General features: G+C 35.0%; 1 protein-coding gene across 6 annotated transcripts in view; it reads left to right on the top strand.

The window, feature by feature from the left end:
* LOC136031642 (mitochondrial tRNA-specific 2-thiouridylase 1-like) overlaps positions 1–17,503 on the top strand; it is a 165,159-nt gene that overhangs the window by 70,118 nt on the left and 77,538 nt on the right. The gene's annotated exons all lie outside the window — the stretch shown is intronic.

The following is a 17,503-nucleotide window of genomic DNA, read 5'->3' as shown; positions in this document are numbered from 1 at the left end:
TGTTTCATTAGTTGTTATCGAGTTTTTTTCAGTTTCCAATTCTATTATCAAGGGCTGCTCTTTACATACAGTTCATTACCACGGACGGCTCTTCGTGCACATACGCACCCTTTACCTTAAGCAATTAGTATAGTTTTGCTTTGCTATATCTGACAAATTAGTTGTCAAAGAGCTTTTGCTAAACTAAATTCAATTAAGATAAGGCGAAGGACAGTTTTTTGGCCAAACTGTTCATTGAAATTTTCAAAACGTTTGTGCTGATGTCGCGTGAGCGATAGTTGCTTGATAAAATGAAGTTCCTTAACAATTTTAAAAATGTAAAAATCACTTGCCAAATACTTTGCTCTCGGCCAGCTACTCAATCTATCCATAGAGATATGCTGTAGAGCTTACTTGTTCCGCTCTTAGGAATCAAAAGTGAAGGAAGATTTATTTAGTAATGAGAAGTTAGAGACGGTGCTAAAAGAATAGAAGAATAATAGGGCTTTAGGTGCAATTAGTAAAGGAGTTTTTGAAATGCGGAAAGATAAATACCCAGTGACTTCAGGCAAGCTTCAATTAAGTCCTTATATAAGAAAGGGGTTAAGAGTAAGTGTAGTTATCATAACTACAATAGATTGATTTCTTCAAGACAAATATCCTTTGCATGATGATATTTATCTGACTAGAAGATGCTGTTAATGAAGTTTTATAGTACCAAGGTCAGTGATATTAAATCTGATCCTTTGAACTGTTAATTGAGAACTTATTCAACCATACATGTCTTAAAAGATTATATAACTTAGGAACCAATTCTAAATGAAATAGACCTCTATAGCAAGAAATTAGTTAAAAACAAATAACACCAAACAATTTAAGAAGGTGTATCTTGCCTTTGAAGGTGTCTTTGGGAATCAACGGAATATTAACTTTTGGACTTTTACTGGCGAAGAACGTTGTCAAATTTTGCTAGCTAGTTTTGCCTGTATGTTTTCGAGGGCCCGAGTCTCAACATTGACGAAAAAGTGATACTGTCCAAAAGTTCACGGTATTAAATCAAGTATAAGAAGAATCTTGGAAAATCCCAGTTTTCAGATGTGGACAGACCTAAGATGGCTCCAAGAAGCCAAAAATGTGTTTATTTTATTCTCATTGGAACTTAAGAGGAAAAGAGGGGAATTTTAGGAAGGGGAAGGATTATGTTGACTAAGGTTCCACACTTAGATGAATAATTTTCAAGTTACGATTATTAACACATTAATTAGTATTAATAATTAATAATAAAAAGGATTGAAGGGGGTATACAGGTTGAATGTGTGAATAGATTTCGCTGGAGGAGGCTGTTGGCCTCCAGTAACTTATCCTTGCATTGATTTTTAGTTGTAGTAACATTAATAAATAATGGTGTAGTGTCCTATGTTAATTTAAATTCTTGGTCAACCTACCTGAGACTTTAGTCAGGCGTGACTTGCTAAAAGACAACAAACAAATATTGGTCCAATAAGAGAGGCACACTTATTCCCTCCGTTTAACTGTGCCAAATTCACCAAACGCTTGGAAAACTATAGGTTCTATCACTATCTTAGCTCTATGACTATCTACCTTGGTTCTACTGCCCTAGATATGACGAATGGACGGATAATAAATAGACATATCTATTAACAAATGAACTAACATCATTTGTATACAATCCTAATAAGGGGAGGATGATTAATGCCAGGTTTGCTTCTCACTCAATTGGACTGTCTGTCGACTTTTTCTACAATTAGCCATGACTTGATACCCCTAACTTTTCCATTTTAATGCAAAAATCAACGGGACGCTTATTCCCCTTGCAATTTCAGTCAACTTGTTGCTCAACTAACATTAAATTAACTTGTTATTAGTGCAAATGTTCAAGTTTATAAATTGAATCAATTGCCTTGCCTGACACTCGTTGCAGAATGTCCCCATTTTGACTTTAGACGCTTGTTTGCCTCTCATTCTAGGCAAATTAACGGTCCTGTGTCAATTCTATATTCTTGGTTCAACCTGCCTAAGACCATAGGTAGGGGTCCCTTGTTTACCTCTCATTCCAGGCAATCTAATGATCCTATGTCAATTTTAAATTCTTGGTCAATCTGCCTGAGAATGGGAGGAAAGATCCTCCCACGTAACCCCATTATCAAATTATGATTAATAAGACATTAATTAATGAAAGGGATTGAAAGGGGTATACAGATTGAAATTTTGAATAGACTTCGCTGGAGGAGGCTGTTGGCCTCCAGTAACTTATCCTTGCATTGATTTTTAGTAATTGTAACATTAATAAATATTAACACACTATAATGGAGATGTCTCTGAATCATCAAACCCCCTTATTTTTTTGGCTTTATGGCATATAAATAGCATTTGATTCTGTGGATAGAAAAGTCTTGGTTAAGGTCTTATCCTTTTTTGGTCTACCAGCTAAGTACATTCAGAGGTTAGTGCTATTTATAGGAATAGTATTACTGTTTTTGGGGTTGGAATTGAGATTAATAGTGAATCTGACGTGGGATCAGGTAGGAGTTGAAAAAGGTTGTGTGTATTCCCTCTTTACATGGATTATTTCGTTGGACTTTGTCCTAAGGGGCACAGCAAAGGCTATTGTTAACATTATATGAAGCGGAAAGGTAACATTCCCATAGAATTAGACGCTGCAAATGATCATTGCACAGCACAAGATGTTTTTTTGAAGTTTGGAGGGTTCGAGGTACACGAATTGGTCTAAAAATCAATGTTAAGGAGACTAAGTCGCTTACAATAGAAATAAATGAGGATGTAGATTTGATGTTTGGCAAGTGAAAAAGTTGATCAATTGAACAGCTCCACTTACTGCGGTAGCTTTATTAGCAAAGACATGTTGTAGCAGATTAGCCAGGGCCCATGACGTTTTTCTCACAGTCGAAAATTTTTTGAAAGAATAGAAAGATAAGTCTTTAAATTAAGACTAGGAAATAGGAAGCCACGAGTAACCTCAATAGTCAAGGAACTTGTTTGACTGCCTGTATATCACAACAAAAATTCATTTCCTTCCCATTTCCTTGGGCTATTATGAAGGAAAGTAAAAATGGCCGCGTCACGTTGGAGGAAAGACATTAGATTGCCGAAAACCATGCTTTTTGGTCATCCATTTGGGGCCAATCGAAAATCAAGGCCCTCTCGATTAGGATAGGAAGAGGTCATCAGAAAGAATTAACGACATCTGTGTGTGTGTCAATCGGTTTAGTGCTGCAATGAGATGTTAGTAGTAGTAGCAGAGCTCAACGATCCTGTTTGTTAACCTTGGATTTGTTTCTTGAACTTTTACATGCCAAAGCAGCTGATAGGCTGCTATTTATTTTGTAAATTTTTCAGGCCTTCTCTCTCCAAAAATTTAACCTTTATACATGTTTAAAACATCCCTCTAAAGTTTGTGGTCCCAATCAGGCTCTGGTACAATTTTTATACATTTCTTGTTTTTTCAGTATGCCGTATTCTATAAAGGTGAAGAATGCCTCGGAAGTGCAAGAATCATAAAGCTTGCCCCCTCGGAATATCATATGAACTACAAAAGTTTCATCACAATTTGGTTGAAGCAAATTCTTGATGATTGATCTGTTTGGTTTAATAGCCAACATGCTACCAAAAAAGAAGTTAAAAAAGAAACCGGTTTTGAATTTAGAAAAGAGGGAATAGTTGTGGGAAAAGTCAAAGTCATGGCCAATTGTAGAAAAAAGCCAAGACAGATTGTTGAATTAAGTGGGCAGCCCAGTCAAGGGTGCGTAGCTGTTTTGTTACAGCGACTAGTAACTACGTTATAGTTAAAAGATGTTGAAATAAATATTTTTACTGTTTATGGATTAATTTTTATACAGATTCCTAATCCAGGGCATAACTTAGAAGGGTATTTACGCATGAAAAGTAGGTGAGATTCTTGAAAATAATTTGATAACGTACTTGGGCGAATTCAGTGGGTAGTTTCAGATGGTCACCACCTCCAGATGGTAAAAATCTGCTCTAATTGCAGGGCAATAAATATTGGTGTGGGCAGGGGCGTAGCTCCAGCATTTCATTGGAGGGGGCCAAAGGGGGGGGGGGAATATGTGGAGAGTCAATGGGTACGGGCTATGTAATTTTTTTCCAAATTATTGGGGGCGGTAAGTTCCCTCCTTACCCCCTCCAACGACGCCCCTGGATGCAGATGCCATATTTTATCGGTGCCCCTCCGAACATTAATGATGTATCCTCCCTGATAACAATGGCCACATTAAGATCAAACCAATAGACTATTTAATGTAAATTATATAGTTGTCAGAAGAGCGTAACGGATGAAATGTCAAAAGCGATTTGGTAACTTTGACAGTTAATTTCAAGTGAACTTAAAAAAAAACTAAATTCTTCTGTTCTTGAGTCTTTTGCTAACTAATATACGAACATATAGTTCGATACTTCTTTTAAAGCCCTTTCCGAATATACTAGTTTTTCAGTGGTTCTATATATTTTCAGGTAGGCTTTATTGGGTACTATTAACAAACTTTTGACGAGACATAAGCTCAAAAGATAATGGCAAACCCAAAAATCAACGAAGTCTTGTAAATAGACTAGGGTTAAATCTGGACCCATTAGTGTGGGAGTGAAATTGCGACGGTAGCGATTACTGTATTTGAAGAGAGTATTGAATGGTGAATTCAATGATTTATTTCATTTTCGATATCTGATTTCTTCCATAGGCTATAATAAACCTTAAATCCAGTGCAACTCAGCCCCCAGCAAAACTCAGTTCCATGCACCTCAATTATCCAACCTTAGACTTGCTTTAGCTATGCCCCATTACTCGCCCTCATGTAGTTTTAACTCACGTCTCAATTCATTTTCAAATTAATTCCATTCCGCAAAACTTCATTCAAGTGAATCCAGTGCAACTACGCGCAATTAAATTCAGCCTCATTATATTCGGTGTCAGTCACCTCATATTCCATTAAATTTGATACTTTAATTCGCTCATCACACCGAAAAAGTTTTTTGTTCGATTGGCTTGAAACTTGTACCCCAAATCTCTTAATGCAGCATAAAATAAGGAAAATTTACAATATAATTAAATTCCCAATAAAAATAGTTTAGTTAAATAATTTTATCCCGTGCAACAACACATACGGCATCCAGTTATATTAGGATTGAGCTTAACAGAGTTAATACAGTTGGAAGTTGCATTAAAAAGAGTTGAACGAATCTTGGGACTTAACTCCAGCGGGCTGAGTTATCTGGGGTTAATATCAAAGAAAATTCATCTGAATAGCATGTTACATGGGATTGAACTATTTGGTGTTGAATAAAACGAGGTTTTGGTTGAATGGAATTTAATACAATGGAACCTATATTTCAAGTTCATTAGGTTTAGGGAAGATTGGTTTTCTTCTGAATCAGAAAGCTTCTAACCTGTGTGAATGAAACTATTAGGAATGGATTCAAATGCCCTGATTATAGCCTGGTAAGCTGTTTTCAACCTCCTATCCTCCCCCACCTCCGAAGTGGATCATAAAATTCTCATGAGCTTGAAACTGCTGTGAACAGAACTTTCACCCAAAAAACTAAAAGCTAAATTTTGTTTTGGCCTGGTGTTTCCAGGCTAGAGCTGCCAAGATTTCTGGGTCCAAAGTATCAATTTACCACGAGTTCTGATTCACGACGTTCGTGATTTCATCCGTTATTGTGTGTTAACACGATGCGGCAGACCATGTAACTTTCCGTCTGGAGGCTATCAGAAACTTATTCCTATATTATCCCTATATTTGTCCAATATTTCCAGTCTAAAAAACTTGTAAATAAAAAAAATGGTTTACACTTAAATTTTAAGCACATTAATACCTTAGTATCTCCAATAAAGTATCTCAATATTTTGATTCAAATAGGTAATCGTTCGAAACATTCCCCATTCTGCGATTTGAACAAAAGGGCAATTCCAGCAAAGCATTAATTTTGCTAATTAATTTGTGAATAAAACGCATAACATACACTAATATCTCACTTTGCATCGTGGTTACCTTCTAGAAATACACGACGCAAATTGAAACGACGCAAAGTGAATTAAGATTTTATATAGCAAACCATGTAAAGGTTACAGGGTTACGAAAATACTACTTTAAAAAAGAAAATTGAACAAACTAAACATTAAAAATCAAACATAATATAAAATTTTATCACATACACAAAAAATGAAAAAGTATTCAATTAAAACAATATATCTGCTGTATAAAATCAATTAGTCAAATAGTATATTAATCAAAGGTCATATAAAAACTGAAACTTCTGATAGCGGTAAAAAGACAATCAACGCAACATCGAAAACCTAACGACGCTTAATGAAAGTTAGTACTAATTGAGCAGCGGCACAACTTCGATAAAAAGCAACACGAAACGCTGCAAAGCGAGGTATTGGTGTACTTGAAAAATTGTAGCAATAATGCGAAAAACATCGCACCTACCTTAACTTTATCTTTCAGAAGATGGTTTATCAATCCGCTTATTGCTTTTAAAATTCTATTATAACTCCGAAAAGGTAAAATAATCGTAATTCATATATAATATCCTGTAAACAATTCGTGGGCACGTTTTCTTGCATGCGATGGGAAACATCGCCGTAGGAGAATTTCCGCTAATTCTCAAAAGGGTTAAACAATTCCAGTTTTCCACAAAATGTGGTTTATTGGAAGTAAGGGCTAAACCAAGTAGTTTTCCTTTCTAAATCTGCACGGTTTTGCGCATCATGTAATTGCATCATGAAAGTAGAAAATTCAGAAAGATATTGAAGCTTAGGAATTTTACGACTATGCCAAAAACAGAAATGGTTGGCTGCAAATATTTAACCTGCAAAATATTTTCGATTTTATAACCTAGCAAATATCTTCCATTTTCAATGGATTAAAATCATATTGTTTCTAAAACCAGCATCTTCAAAGCCTTGATTGGAGGTAATAATATCTGCGATTGAATTGCTAATAGTTAGACAAAACACAGCATTATCGGCATTTGGAATGAGATAAAGTCTTTAATTAGCAAGAATATACGAACCATAATGCGCAAACACGATTTTTTTCAAGTAGAGAACAAAAATTTGATTCAACGACGATTTTCGTTGAAGAAAAATTCCAAAAGTGTCCATTTTTCAAAAATTAGCCCTTTCAGACTCTTATGAGTGTCTGTCGGTTTCACCCTGGAAGTAGTTTCACTACCTTATTGAAAACTGAGCTTAATTGTTTTTTCTTTTTTTTCTTTTTCTTTTTTTAAAGAGACTTTTTTTTTTAAGTTATCGGTATTAAGACCGGTGAGAGGCTATTGAGTGACTTAAAAATTGGTCTTTTATTTTTCTGCAGGTTATTCTTGGAGGGTTATAGAAACACCCTTTCACTGCTTTATTCAAAACTGAGCTTGATTGTTTTTTCGTTTTTTTTTTTTTTTTTTTTTTTTTAGAGAGAGCGAATTGCACTTGTGTACTAAGTTATCGATATTAAGACCCGTGAGAGGCAATTGAGTGACTTATAAATTAGTCTTTTATTTTTCTGCAGGTTATTCATGGAGGGTTATGGAATATCCTTCATTTTAGGTCTGTTTTTGTGTTTTCAGTAAAGCACTAGATCTTACAATTCTGCAGATATTGAAAAATATCATCAGTTAGTTTTTAAAGCTAGTTTTAAAGACACGTCTTGCGTAATCTGCGAAGCAATAATTTTTGTTGGTTTAAACTTTCAACTTCTCTCTCTGCTTTCTTAAGAAAAACTTAGCTTACCTCAGAAAAAGTTAATCTAACAAAAAAAATTATAAAAAAGGACTTCGAAGAGAAAAGCACAGGATAAAACCATCCGTCAAAAGTAGAATCCACTCCAACCAGCCCTTGGGAAAAAATTATCAAATAAAATATAACCACATGACGGGAGTTACATCTGCAAAATTACATGGAGGTAAAATGTATTTAACGATATGTTTTAGGCCACACATTTTTTAATTATGTTTATAAAAAAAACTCAAAATCATACTCAAATCTTGGGATACAAGTACTAAGAGCCAAAAAAGAAGATTTCAGCTAAACTTGGATTTTTTTTTTCCTAAGTTAAGGTGGTTGGGCACATACACAGTGAAAGATTTCGGAGATTCCCCAGCACCAAATCTTTGGATTGTCTGTAAGATCTTTTTGAGTATTTGACATACAGTACGCCATTTTTTCTACAAGTTCAAAACTTCGACCAGTGCTTACATATAGTAATGGTTATTGGGAAGTGTACAGGCGTTTTCAGGAGGATTTTTTGGTTGGAGGCAGGGGTTGAGAAGAGGGGGATATGCTGGGAGAACTTTCCATCGAGGAATTTGTCATGGGGGAAGAAAATTTCCATGAAGGGAGCGCAGGATTTACTAGCATTACTTAAAAAAAAACAATGAAAAAATAAATATGAAAAAGTTTTTTTCAGCTGGAAGTAAGCAGCAGCATTAAAACTTGAAACGAACAGAAATTATTACCCATATGAGGGGCTCACCTCCTCACTATACCTCGCTCTTTACGCTAAAGTATTTTTAGTAATTTCAACTATTTATTCTGCGGCTTTTGTGATTCAGGGGTCATTCTTAATGAATTGGGACAAAATTTAAGCTTTAGTGTAAAGAGCGACGTACTGACGAGGGGGCGAACCCCCTCACATATGTAATAAAAACATGAGAATACAAATGATCTTTACGTAAGCTAATTTATAAGTTACGTATATCTTTTACTTATAAAAAGATTCGTAAAAAAATAAAAGTTCTAGTTGCCTTTTTAATTAACCGAAAATCGGAGGGTAACTGGGCTTCTTCTCCCGCTCTTTTTTATCAAAATCATTCGATCAAAATTATTAGAAAGCCATTTAGCCACAAAAAATAAATATACAAATTTTGTTTTAATTATTCCTCTGCGGAGAGCCAAATTCAAAACATGCGTTGATTCAAAAACGTTCAGAAATTAAATAAAAAAAACAAGTTTTTTAAATGAAAGTAAGGAGCGACATTAAAACTTAAAACGAATAGAAATTACTCCGTATATGAAAGGGGCTTTTCCTTCTCAACGCCCCGCTCTTTACGCTAAAGTTTTTTACTGTTTTAAAATGTAGAGTTAAGAGAAAAAGTCGAACTTTAGCGTAAAGAGCGGGGCGTTGAGAAGGAAAAGCCCCTTTCATATACGTAATTTCTGTTCGTTTTAAGTTTTAATGTCGCTCCTTACTTTCATTTAAAAAAATTGTTTTTTTTTATTTAATCACATAATGCCCAACGGATAAGTTAATAATTCTAACTTTATTTTTCGAATATTTTTAAATGTAAAATACGGTCGCTATTCAAGTGTAGAGAATATGCCACAATATAACATTTCAAAATCTGTGGTAACACTTTGACTTTGCTCCTTACTACAGTTCGTTACCACGAACTGTTTGATCTTTACTTAAACAACGCTATTACGCTACCTAGCATTTTTATTTCGACCTTGGATCGCTGATATCAATGCTATTTATCAACATAAGTCAGAGAACCCCCCAAAAAATCAATTTGAAAAAAATCATAAATTTAGTTTCAATAAATCACGTATATTATCCCTTTAGTACAAACAAATTAAATCTCAGAGTCATAATCCCTTCAAAATTCGAGCAATTGCATGGCACGATACCCGGGGCTGTTAAAATAGAGCTTTGTTCAATTATGCGATTGATCGTCCTGTGTTGGCCTTGGGGGAAGTGGAGTAGGATATTACCTGCACCATTAGTGGTGAATCTGGCCAGAAAGTTTATACAAGAGAGTTTATACAACATTCACCTTCGCCCATCCGAAAGCTTGTTTATCCTTTAGGCCTATTACTGTCGTCTGCAGTAGCTCATTGCTGACAATTAAATAAAAAAAAACTAATTTGTTTAGCTGAAAGTAAGGAGCGACATTAAAACTTAAAACGAACAGAAATTACTCCGTATATAAAATGGGCTGTCCCCTCCGCAATCCCTCGCTCTTTACGCTAAAGCTTTTAATTGTTTTAAAAAGTAGAATTGTGGCAAAGAGTCAAACTTTAGCGTAAAGAGCGAGGGATTGCGGAGGGGACAACCCATTTTATATATGGAGTAATTTCTGTTCGTTTTAAGTTTTAATGTCGCTCCTTACTTTCAGCTAAAAAAATTAGTTTTTTTTATTTAATTTCTGAACGTTTTTGAATTAATGCATGTTTGGTTTTGGCTCTCCGCACATAAATTATTAAAATGAAATTTGTATATTAATTCTTTTTTTGGCTAAATAGCTTTCTCTTAGTTTTAATCAGACGATTTTGAGAAATAAGGGGTGGAGAAGGAGGCCTAGTTGCCCTCCAATTTTTCGGTTGCTTAAAAAGGCAACTAGAACTTTTAATTTTTAACGAACGTTTTTATTAGTAAAAAATATACGTAACTTATAAATTAGCAACTTACGTAACAAACTTTCATAATCTTATATTTTTATTATGTATACAAGGGGGTTTGTATCCTCGTTAATACCTTGCTCTTTACACTAAATCTTAAGCTTTGTCCCAATTCTTTAAGATGACCCCTGAATCAGAAAGGCCGTAGAATAAATAGTTGAAATTACTAAAAATACTTTAGCATAAAGAGCGAGGTATTTATCTCCTCCTAAATACCTCGCTCTTTATGCTAAAGTATTTTTAGAACCCCTCATATGCGTAATAATCTCTGTTCGTTTTAAGTTTCAATGCTACTCCTTCCTTTCATTTGAAGAAACGTTTTCATGTTTATTTTTCATTGTTCTCTTATAATAATGCTAGAAAATCATGCGCCCTTTTCCTTGAATTTTTCTTGACAGATTCCTCCAAGGAAAGATCCTCAAACATAGCCCCCTCCCCTCAGCCCCACCCCCAAACAAAATAAAATCCCCCTGAAAACGTCTGTACACTTCCCAATAACCATTACTATATGTAAACACTGGTCAAAGTTTGTAACTTGCAGCCCCTCCCCCAGGAATTGTGGGGGAGTAAATCATCCCCAAATACATAGTTATTATGGTTTTCGACTATGCTGAACAAAATGGCTATCTCAAAATTTTGATCCGTTGACTTTGGAAAAAAAAGAGCGTGGGAGGGGGCCTAGATGCCCTCCAATTTTTTTGGTCACTTAAAAAGGGCACTAGAACTTTCATTTCCGTTAGAACGAGCCCTCTTGCGACATTCTAGGACCACTTGGTCGATACGATGACCCCTGGGAAAAAGAAAAAAAAAAAAAAACAACAAACAAATAAACACGCACCTGTGATTTGTCTTCTGGCAAAAAATACAAAATTCCACATTTTTGTAGATAGAAGCTTGAAACTTCTACAGTAGGGTTCTCTGATACGCTGAATCTGATGGTGTGATTTTATGGTGAGTCATAGAATCGTTAAGATTCTATGACTTTTAGGGGGTGTTTCCCCCTATTTTCATAAATAAGGCAAATTTTCTCAGGCTCGTAACTTTTGATGGGTAAGACTAAACTTGATGAAACTTACATATTTAAAATCAGCATTAAAATGCGATTCTTTTGATGTAGCTATTGATATCAAAATTCAATTTTTTAGAGTTTTGGTTACTATTGAGCCGGGTCGCTCCTTACATACAGTTCTTTACCACGAACTGTTTGATTATAATAAAATTCGATCACCAGCACTCATATTTATGGTTGTTTAATGTGTGTTTATTGTTTGCTGAAAAGTTAATTATTTTCACTGCCGCTTGAATAGCACCTACTTCAATAGCAACTGTTCTTGCCCCCCCCCCTCGTCAATATTGGCCATCAGATTACGGACAACAGAGTTGTGACTATATCTCAGGCTGACAATGTTCTACAAAAATTCTATGATAAACGAAAAATAAGTATCGTCAGTTGCTGCCAGGTAACTACAAATTTTAGCTGTTTATGTTTAATAAACATATAAGACTCTTATATTTCCTGAACCCCCTCACCCTCAGTGAAAAATAAATCAATATCGATAGGGCAAACCTCATCATTCTTGTAGAATCTCAACTGCTCCTGGGGAGGATGCAATTCTCGTAGAAAAGACTGTTGTCTTTTTTTATAGTAAAGCAGTAGCACTGTCTCTTGAAATTTGTGTTCTGTCGCTCAAAATCTCTCCCTCTTTTTCTACACTTGATGCTGCTTCATAAAAATTGTGTCTTTTGAAAATGAAAACTATGAGTTATGCTCAGTTTCAAAGACAAAAATGTGGGTCTCTTTTAGTTCCTCAGTATTGTAAACTACTTATTTCCATGAATAAGTCTCAGATAAAAGATATTCAAAAGCTACTAGACATCTAGTAAGCCTAAAGAAACATTATTAGATGGGTTACGTAGCGTCAAAAAGTAGAAACAACTACACATGCTACATCATTGAGCAGTTTGCTATTGCATATTTTCTTTATGAAGTCTTCATGTGAAAAAGTAATCAAGGAACCTTTAATTAAGAGGTCAAAACTCTATCAAAAATATGAATTTGTAGCCTCTGAATAAAAATAGCTAAGAATAGACCTTAGTTTTAAAATGGGAGGGCATAGCACCAAAAAGTCAAAGTAATCAAACATGTTGCATAAGTGGGTAGTTTTCTATCGAATATGTTTTGGTAAAACAAAATAAAATGGCGTTATAACTTCTCCAAAAAATGTGGCACAACATCCTTTGGATTACCAAAGTCTAATACTTACAATTAGTTGTGCTAAGATCAATTACTGAAAGCCTCGCATAATATTTTCCTAAGGACAACAATGTTTAGACTTGAGCTTCTTAAGGGAAAAAGTAAAATTACTTATTTACAATAACCTTAAGACATTCTTTAATTGTTCGGCTAACGAAGGTAAACACTGCATTGTCTGATTTACGACAAAATTAAATGCAATAAAAGAAGTTTTGTTTTTTTCAAATGAGAGCATACACCAGAAATAGAAATTAAACAAACAGATATTATCTCGTATATGTAAGATAGGGGTCCTCCTCCACTCCCTGATCTTTATGATAAAGTTTAGCTTTTTACCTCCAATCACAGGTAGTGCAATAGCGCTGCCTAGTGAAGTCAGCTCTATATATTACTCTACATATCTATTACTATATATAGCTCTATATATCTTCATTATTTACATATAGCAATTTCTATTGAAAAACAGGGTAGTTTTGACCCTTCGTATCCAAAAAGGCTAAGGGTGTCAAAGGTGAAGCTTTCAGAGAATACTGAGGGATTATTGGACTAAAACAAAACACGCTTTTTGCATGCAGGTTGTTAAAACAGTGTTTCTCAGGAACGGGGAACGGCCTAGGGTATTAAGCGCAACTTTCAGGGAATGATAAGAAGCATAGTAGTACTGCTACTACTAGGTTACTACTACTACTACTACTCTTACTAATTCTCCTACTAGTGCTACTACTTTTTCTACTAGGTTACTACTACTATTACTACTACTAGTACTACTACTGCCACTATTACTGCTATTACCACTTCTGCTATTACCACTACTGCTACTACTTTCACTTCTACTAATATTAATGCTACTACTGCTACTACTACTACTACTACTACTACTACTACTACTACTACTACTACTACTACTACTACTACTACTACTACTACTACTACTACTACTACTACTACTACTACTACTACTACTACTACTACTACTACTACTACTACTACTACTACTACTACTACTACTACTACTACTACTACTACTACTACTACTACTACTACTACTACTGCTACTACTACTACTACTACTACTACTACTACTACTACTACTACTACTACTACTACTACTACTACTACTACTACTACTACTACTACTACTACTACTACTACTACTACTACTACTACTACTACTACTACTACTACTACTACTACTACTACTACTACTACTACTACTACTACTACTACTACTACTACTACTACTACTACTACTACTACTACTACTACTACTACTACTACTACTACTACTACTACTACTACTACTACTACTACTACTACTACTACTACTACTACTACTACTACTACTACTACTACTACTACTACTACTACTACTACTACTACTACTACTACTACTACTACTACTACTACTACTACTACTACTACTACTACTACTACTACTGCTATTGCTACTACTACTACTACTACTACTACTACTACTGCTACTACTACTACTACTACTACTACTACTACTACTACTACTACTACTACTACTACTACTACTACTACTACTGCTACTACTACTACTACTACTACTACTACTACTGCTACTACTACTACTACTACTACTACTACTACTACTACTACTACTACTACTACTACTACTACTACTACTACTTACTACTACTACTACTACTACTACTACTACTACTACTACTACTACTACTACTGCTACTACTGCTACTACTACAACTACTGCTACTACTACTACTACTGCTACTACTACTACTACTACTACTACTACTACCACTAAAAAGCAACAGTGATTAGTTAATGCTTTATTGCCTATACTTAAAAACCTTGTTTTAAATGTCTTCTACACATTTCTATCTCTTCGTTCTGTTTTTCTTGTTACAACCTTAAAAGAACTAATATCTCATGTTTAATATATCTTTTACGTTAATACAAGTTTTTATCTTTATCCTCATTTCCTACTATTCATTGCTATCATAGCAGAGGCGCTATTCGGGGGGGGGGGTCAGGGGTGGGCAAATGCCCACCCCAGATTTTCCAGGGGGCCCAAGCTTCCACTACAAAGGGCCCTTTGCCGGCCATAATAATCCATTATGTCCAACATAATACATTCTGTCCAATTGATTTGAAATTACTGCACGCCTATTAACCAAAGAGCGTATTTACTTGACGATCCTTGGGGTAATTACGCTATTTGCTATTAATCATTGTAAACTTTGAAAGTAGGTAAGATACATAATAAAATTCTCGAGTTCTGTCAAATGCCCATTTTCTAGACTATTACGCGACACGAAGTGAGTCGGGGGGGCCAAGGTGGAGTTCATGTACACCCCAAGATTTGGTCCAAATGGCGCCTGTGTATCATAATTTATAAGTGATACCACAAATTTACGCGACATGCTGAATGGTTTGACCTATACAAATCGTCACAAAGAGTAGATGACCCCAAAAGATGGTTCAAGACCTTTTTTCCTTTTTTTGCAGTTTTAAGCTTAACTCACTCGCTATAATGGCCACAAGTGTAAAGGCAAAAAATTATGCAGAAAATATTATATATCATATTTTTTATATATGGTGAACAGTTCCTTTTTTTATGGTACGGCGGTTTTTATGACTTACTATTTTATTTGTATCAATAGTTTCATACATTTTGATTGCAACAGATTAATTCGAATTTTAACCCTCACCAGGTTTTAGATTAAATTTATGACCATTTCCACTACCTACCTACGACACATAATTGTCGAGTTTCCCTTTAAATTGCGCTTATTTCTTTGTTTGCAAGTTTATCAAAGAAGCCTATTATGCGCCCCATCCCCTAAAGAAATTCCTGGATCCTCCCCTGTCATTTAGGTGGTAGAATTAATTTCATTAAACAGAATCATATTGTTCTTAGCAGTAAATACGTTGGAAAAAACAATAGTTAGGTTATTTTAAGATATATTAGCATGGCCTTACCTTGAAAATGCCTCTTTTCTTGAAATAACATCAAAGATTGGGTTAGGTTTTATGTTTGGTGGAAAAATAATAAAACATTAGCTCAATGTGATAGCGCACCATAGGAGTAACTATTGATTTAGTGTCGGTAAAATAAAAGAATAGATTTCATTTTGAGCACAAGTAGCAAACTTGGAAACTATTTAAAGGACATTATCTTCATTTTTAGATTCTTATGAAAAAGTGGCGATTGACCATCAGATAGAGTATTGAATAATGTCGAATAAACAAAGCCAAAATGTTGCTCCTTTCCATTGACACTGATCAGTGACTGCTGTTTGATTTCACGCTGCCAAACAAAATGAACCTAGCTTCTCTTCTTTTTTAAACGAAAATTCTTATCACATTCGAATAGCAACAGAAAGGCATATGATCTAAGCATATTGTGCTCGAAAAAGTACCTTGTGACTCAAGTACGTTTTGGTGCTTGTTAACCCGAGTACTTAGTTATAACAATTAAGTACTAAGCACTGTTGGAAAATTTGGCACAAATAAAATCCAAATACTGTGGTTTTGAGCATATGCAGTAGTTCAAGTGCAGAACAACTGAATAGTGAATATCGGTACAGTTTCAAAAGAGACATTCGGAGTGGTATGGAATAATCCGGAAATTATAAAATATAAAAGTATTTAAAACATTTTTAAATATGTCATATTAATTTTGATTATAAGCCCTTTCTCATTTAAACTTTTTTCAATGGAGCACATTAAAAAGACAGCATTTTTTTGCAAAAAAAGTGTTTATATAAAGATTTGATTACATCTCAGGTTGTCTTATCAAAAGTTTTAACAAGAATCGTTAATTATAATTTGGGGTGTGTTAGACTCCTACTATTACTGCTATTGTCCCGTATCCCCTATTAAAAGTTCTAGTGCCTTTTTTAAGTAGCCGAAAATATTGGAGGGCAACTAGGCCCCCTCCCACACTCATTTTTTCCCTAAGTCTCCGAATCAAAAATTTTTTAGATAGCCATTTCGTTCAGCATAGTCGAAATATCTAATAACTACGTCTTTGAGGACGACTTAATCCCCCACAGTCCCCGGGGGAGGGCCGGTATTTATGAGCTTTGCCCATTGTTTACATACAGCATTGGTTATTGGTAAGTATACGGAAGTTTGAGGGGAGATTTTTCCGGTGGGGGGGGGGGGTGGTCGGAGGGATTGGGTTACGTGGTAAGAACTTCCGATGGAGGAATGTTTTCATGTAAGATAATTTCTATGAAGGGGGTGCTGGATATTCAAATTACTGGATACTGTGTTGATTCAAATTTCGTGCAATATCCATCTTTCCGACCTGAAATGAATGAATCCTAGCCTATTACTGTTGTTTCTCAAAATGTGTCCACTCTCAAAATTCTAGGACCAATGGGTTGGTACATCACCCCTGGAAAAATAAACAAAAAAATAAATGAATATTCATCCATGATCGTTCTTCCGACAAAAAAACAAAAACAGCAAAATTCTACATTTGTGTAGATAGGAGCTTGAACCCTCTACAGTATGGTTTTCTGATACGCTGAATCTGATGGTGTGGTTTTCATTAAGATTCTACGTTTTTTAAGGGGATAGTTTCCCCTTTTTTCGAAAATAAGGCAAAGTTTCTCAGGCCTTAACTTTTAATGGATAGGACTAAACTTGATGAAACTTATTTATTTAAAATCAACATAAGAATCCGATTCTTTTGATGTGTCTATTGGTACCAAAATTCCGTTTTTGAGAGTTTCGGTTACTATTGACCCGGGTTGCTCCTTACTTACGGTTCGTTACCTTGAACTGTTTGATATGAGATAAATAAATTGAAGTGGCAATAA

The sequence above is a fragment of the Artemia franciscana genome, chromosome 1, assembly GCF_032884065.1.
Source record: "Artemia franciscana chromosome 1, ASM3288406v1, whole genome shotgun sequence".
Lineage (NCBI taxonomy): Eukaryota > Metazoa > Arthropoda > Branchiopoda > Anostraca > Artemiidae > Artemia > Artemia franciscana.
Note: the sequence above shows the minus strand (reverse complement) of the source record. Positions and strands in the feature narration are given on the sequence as shown.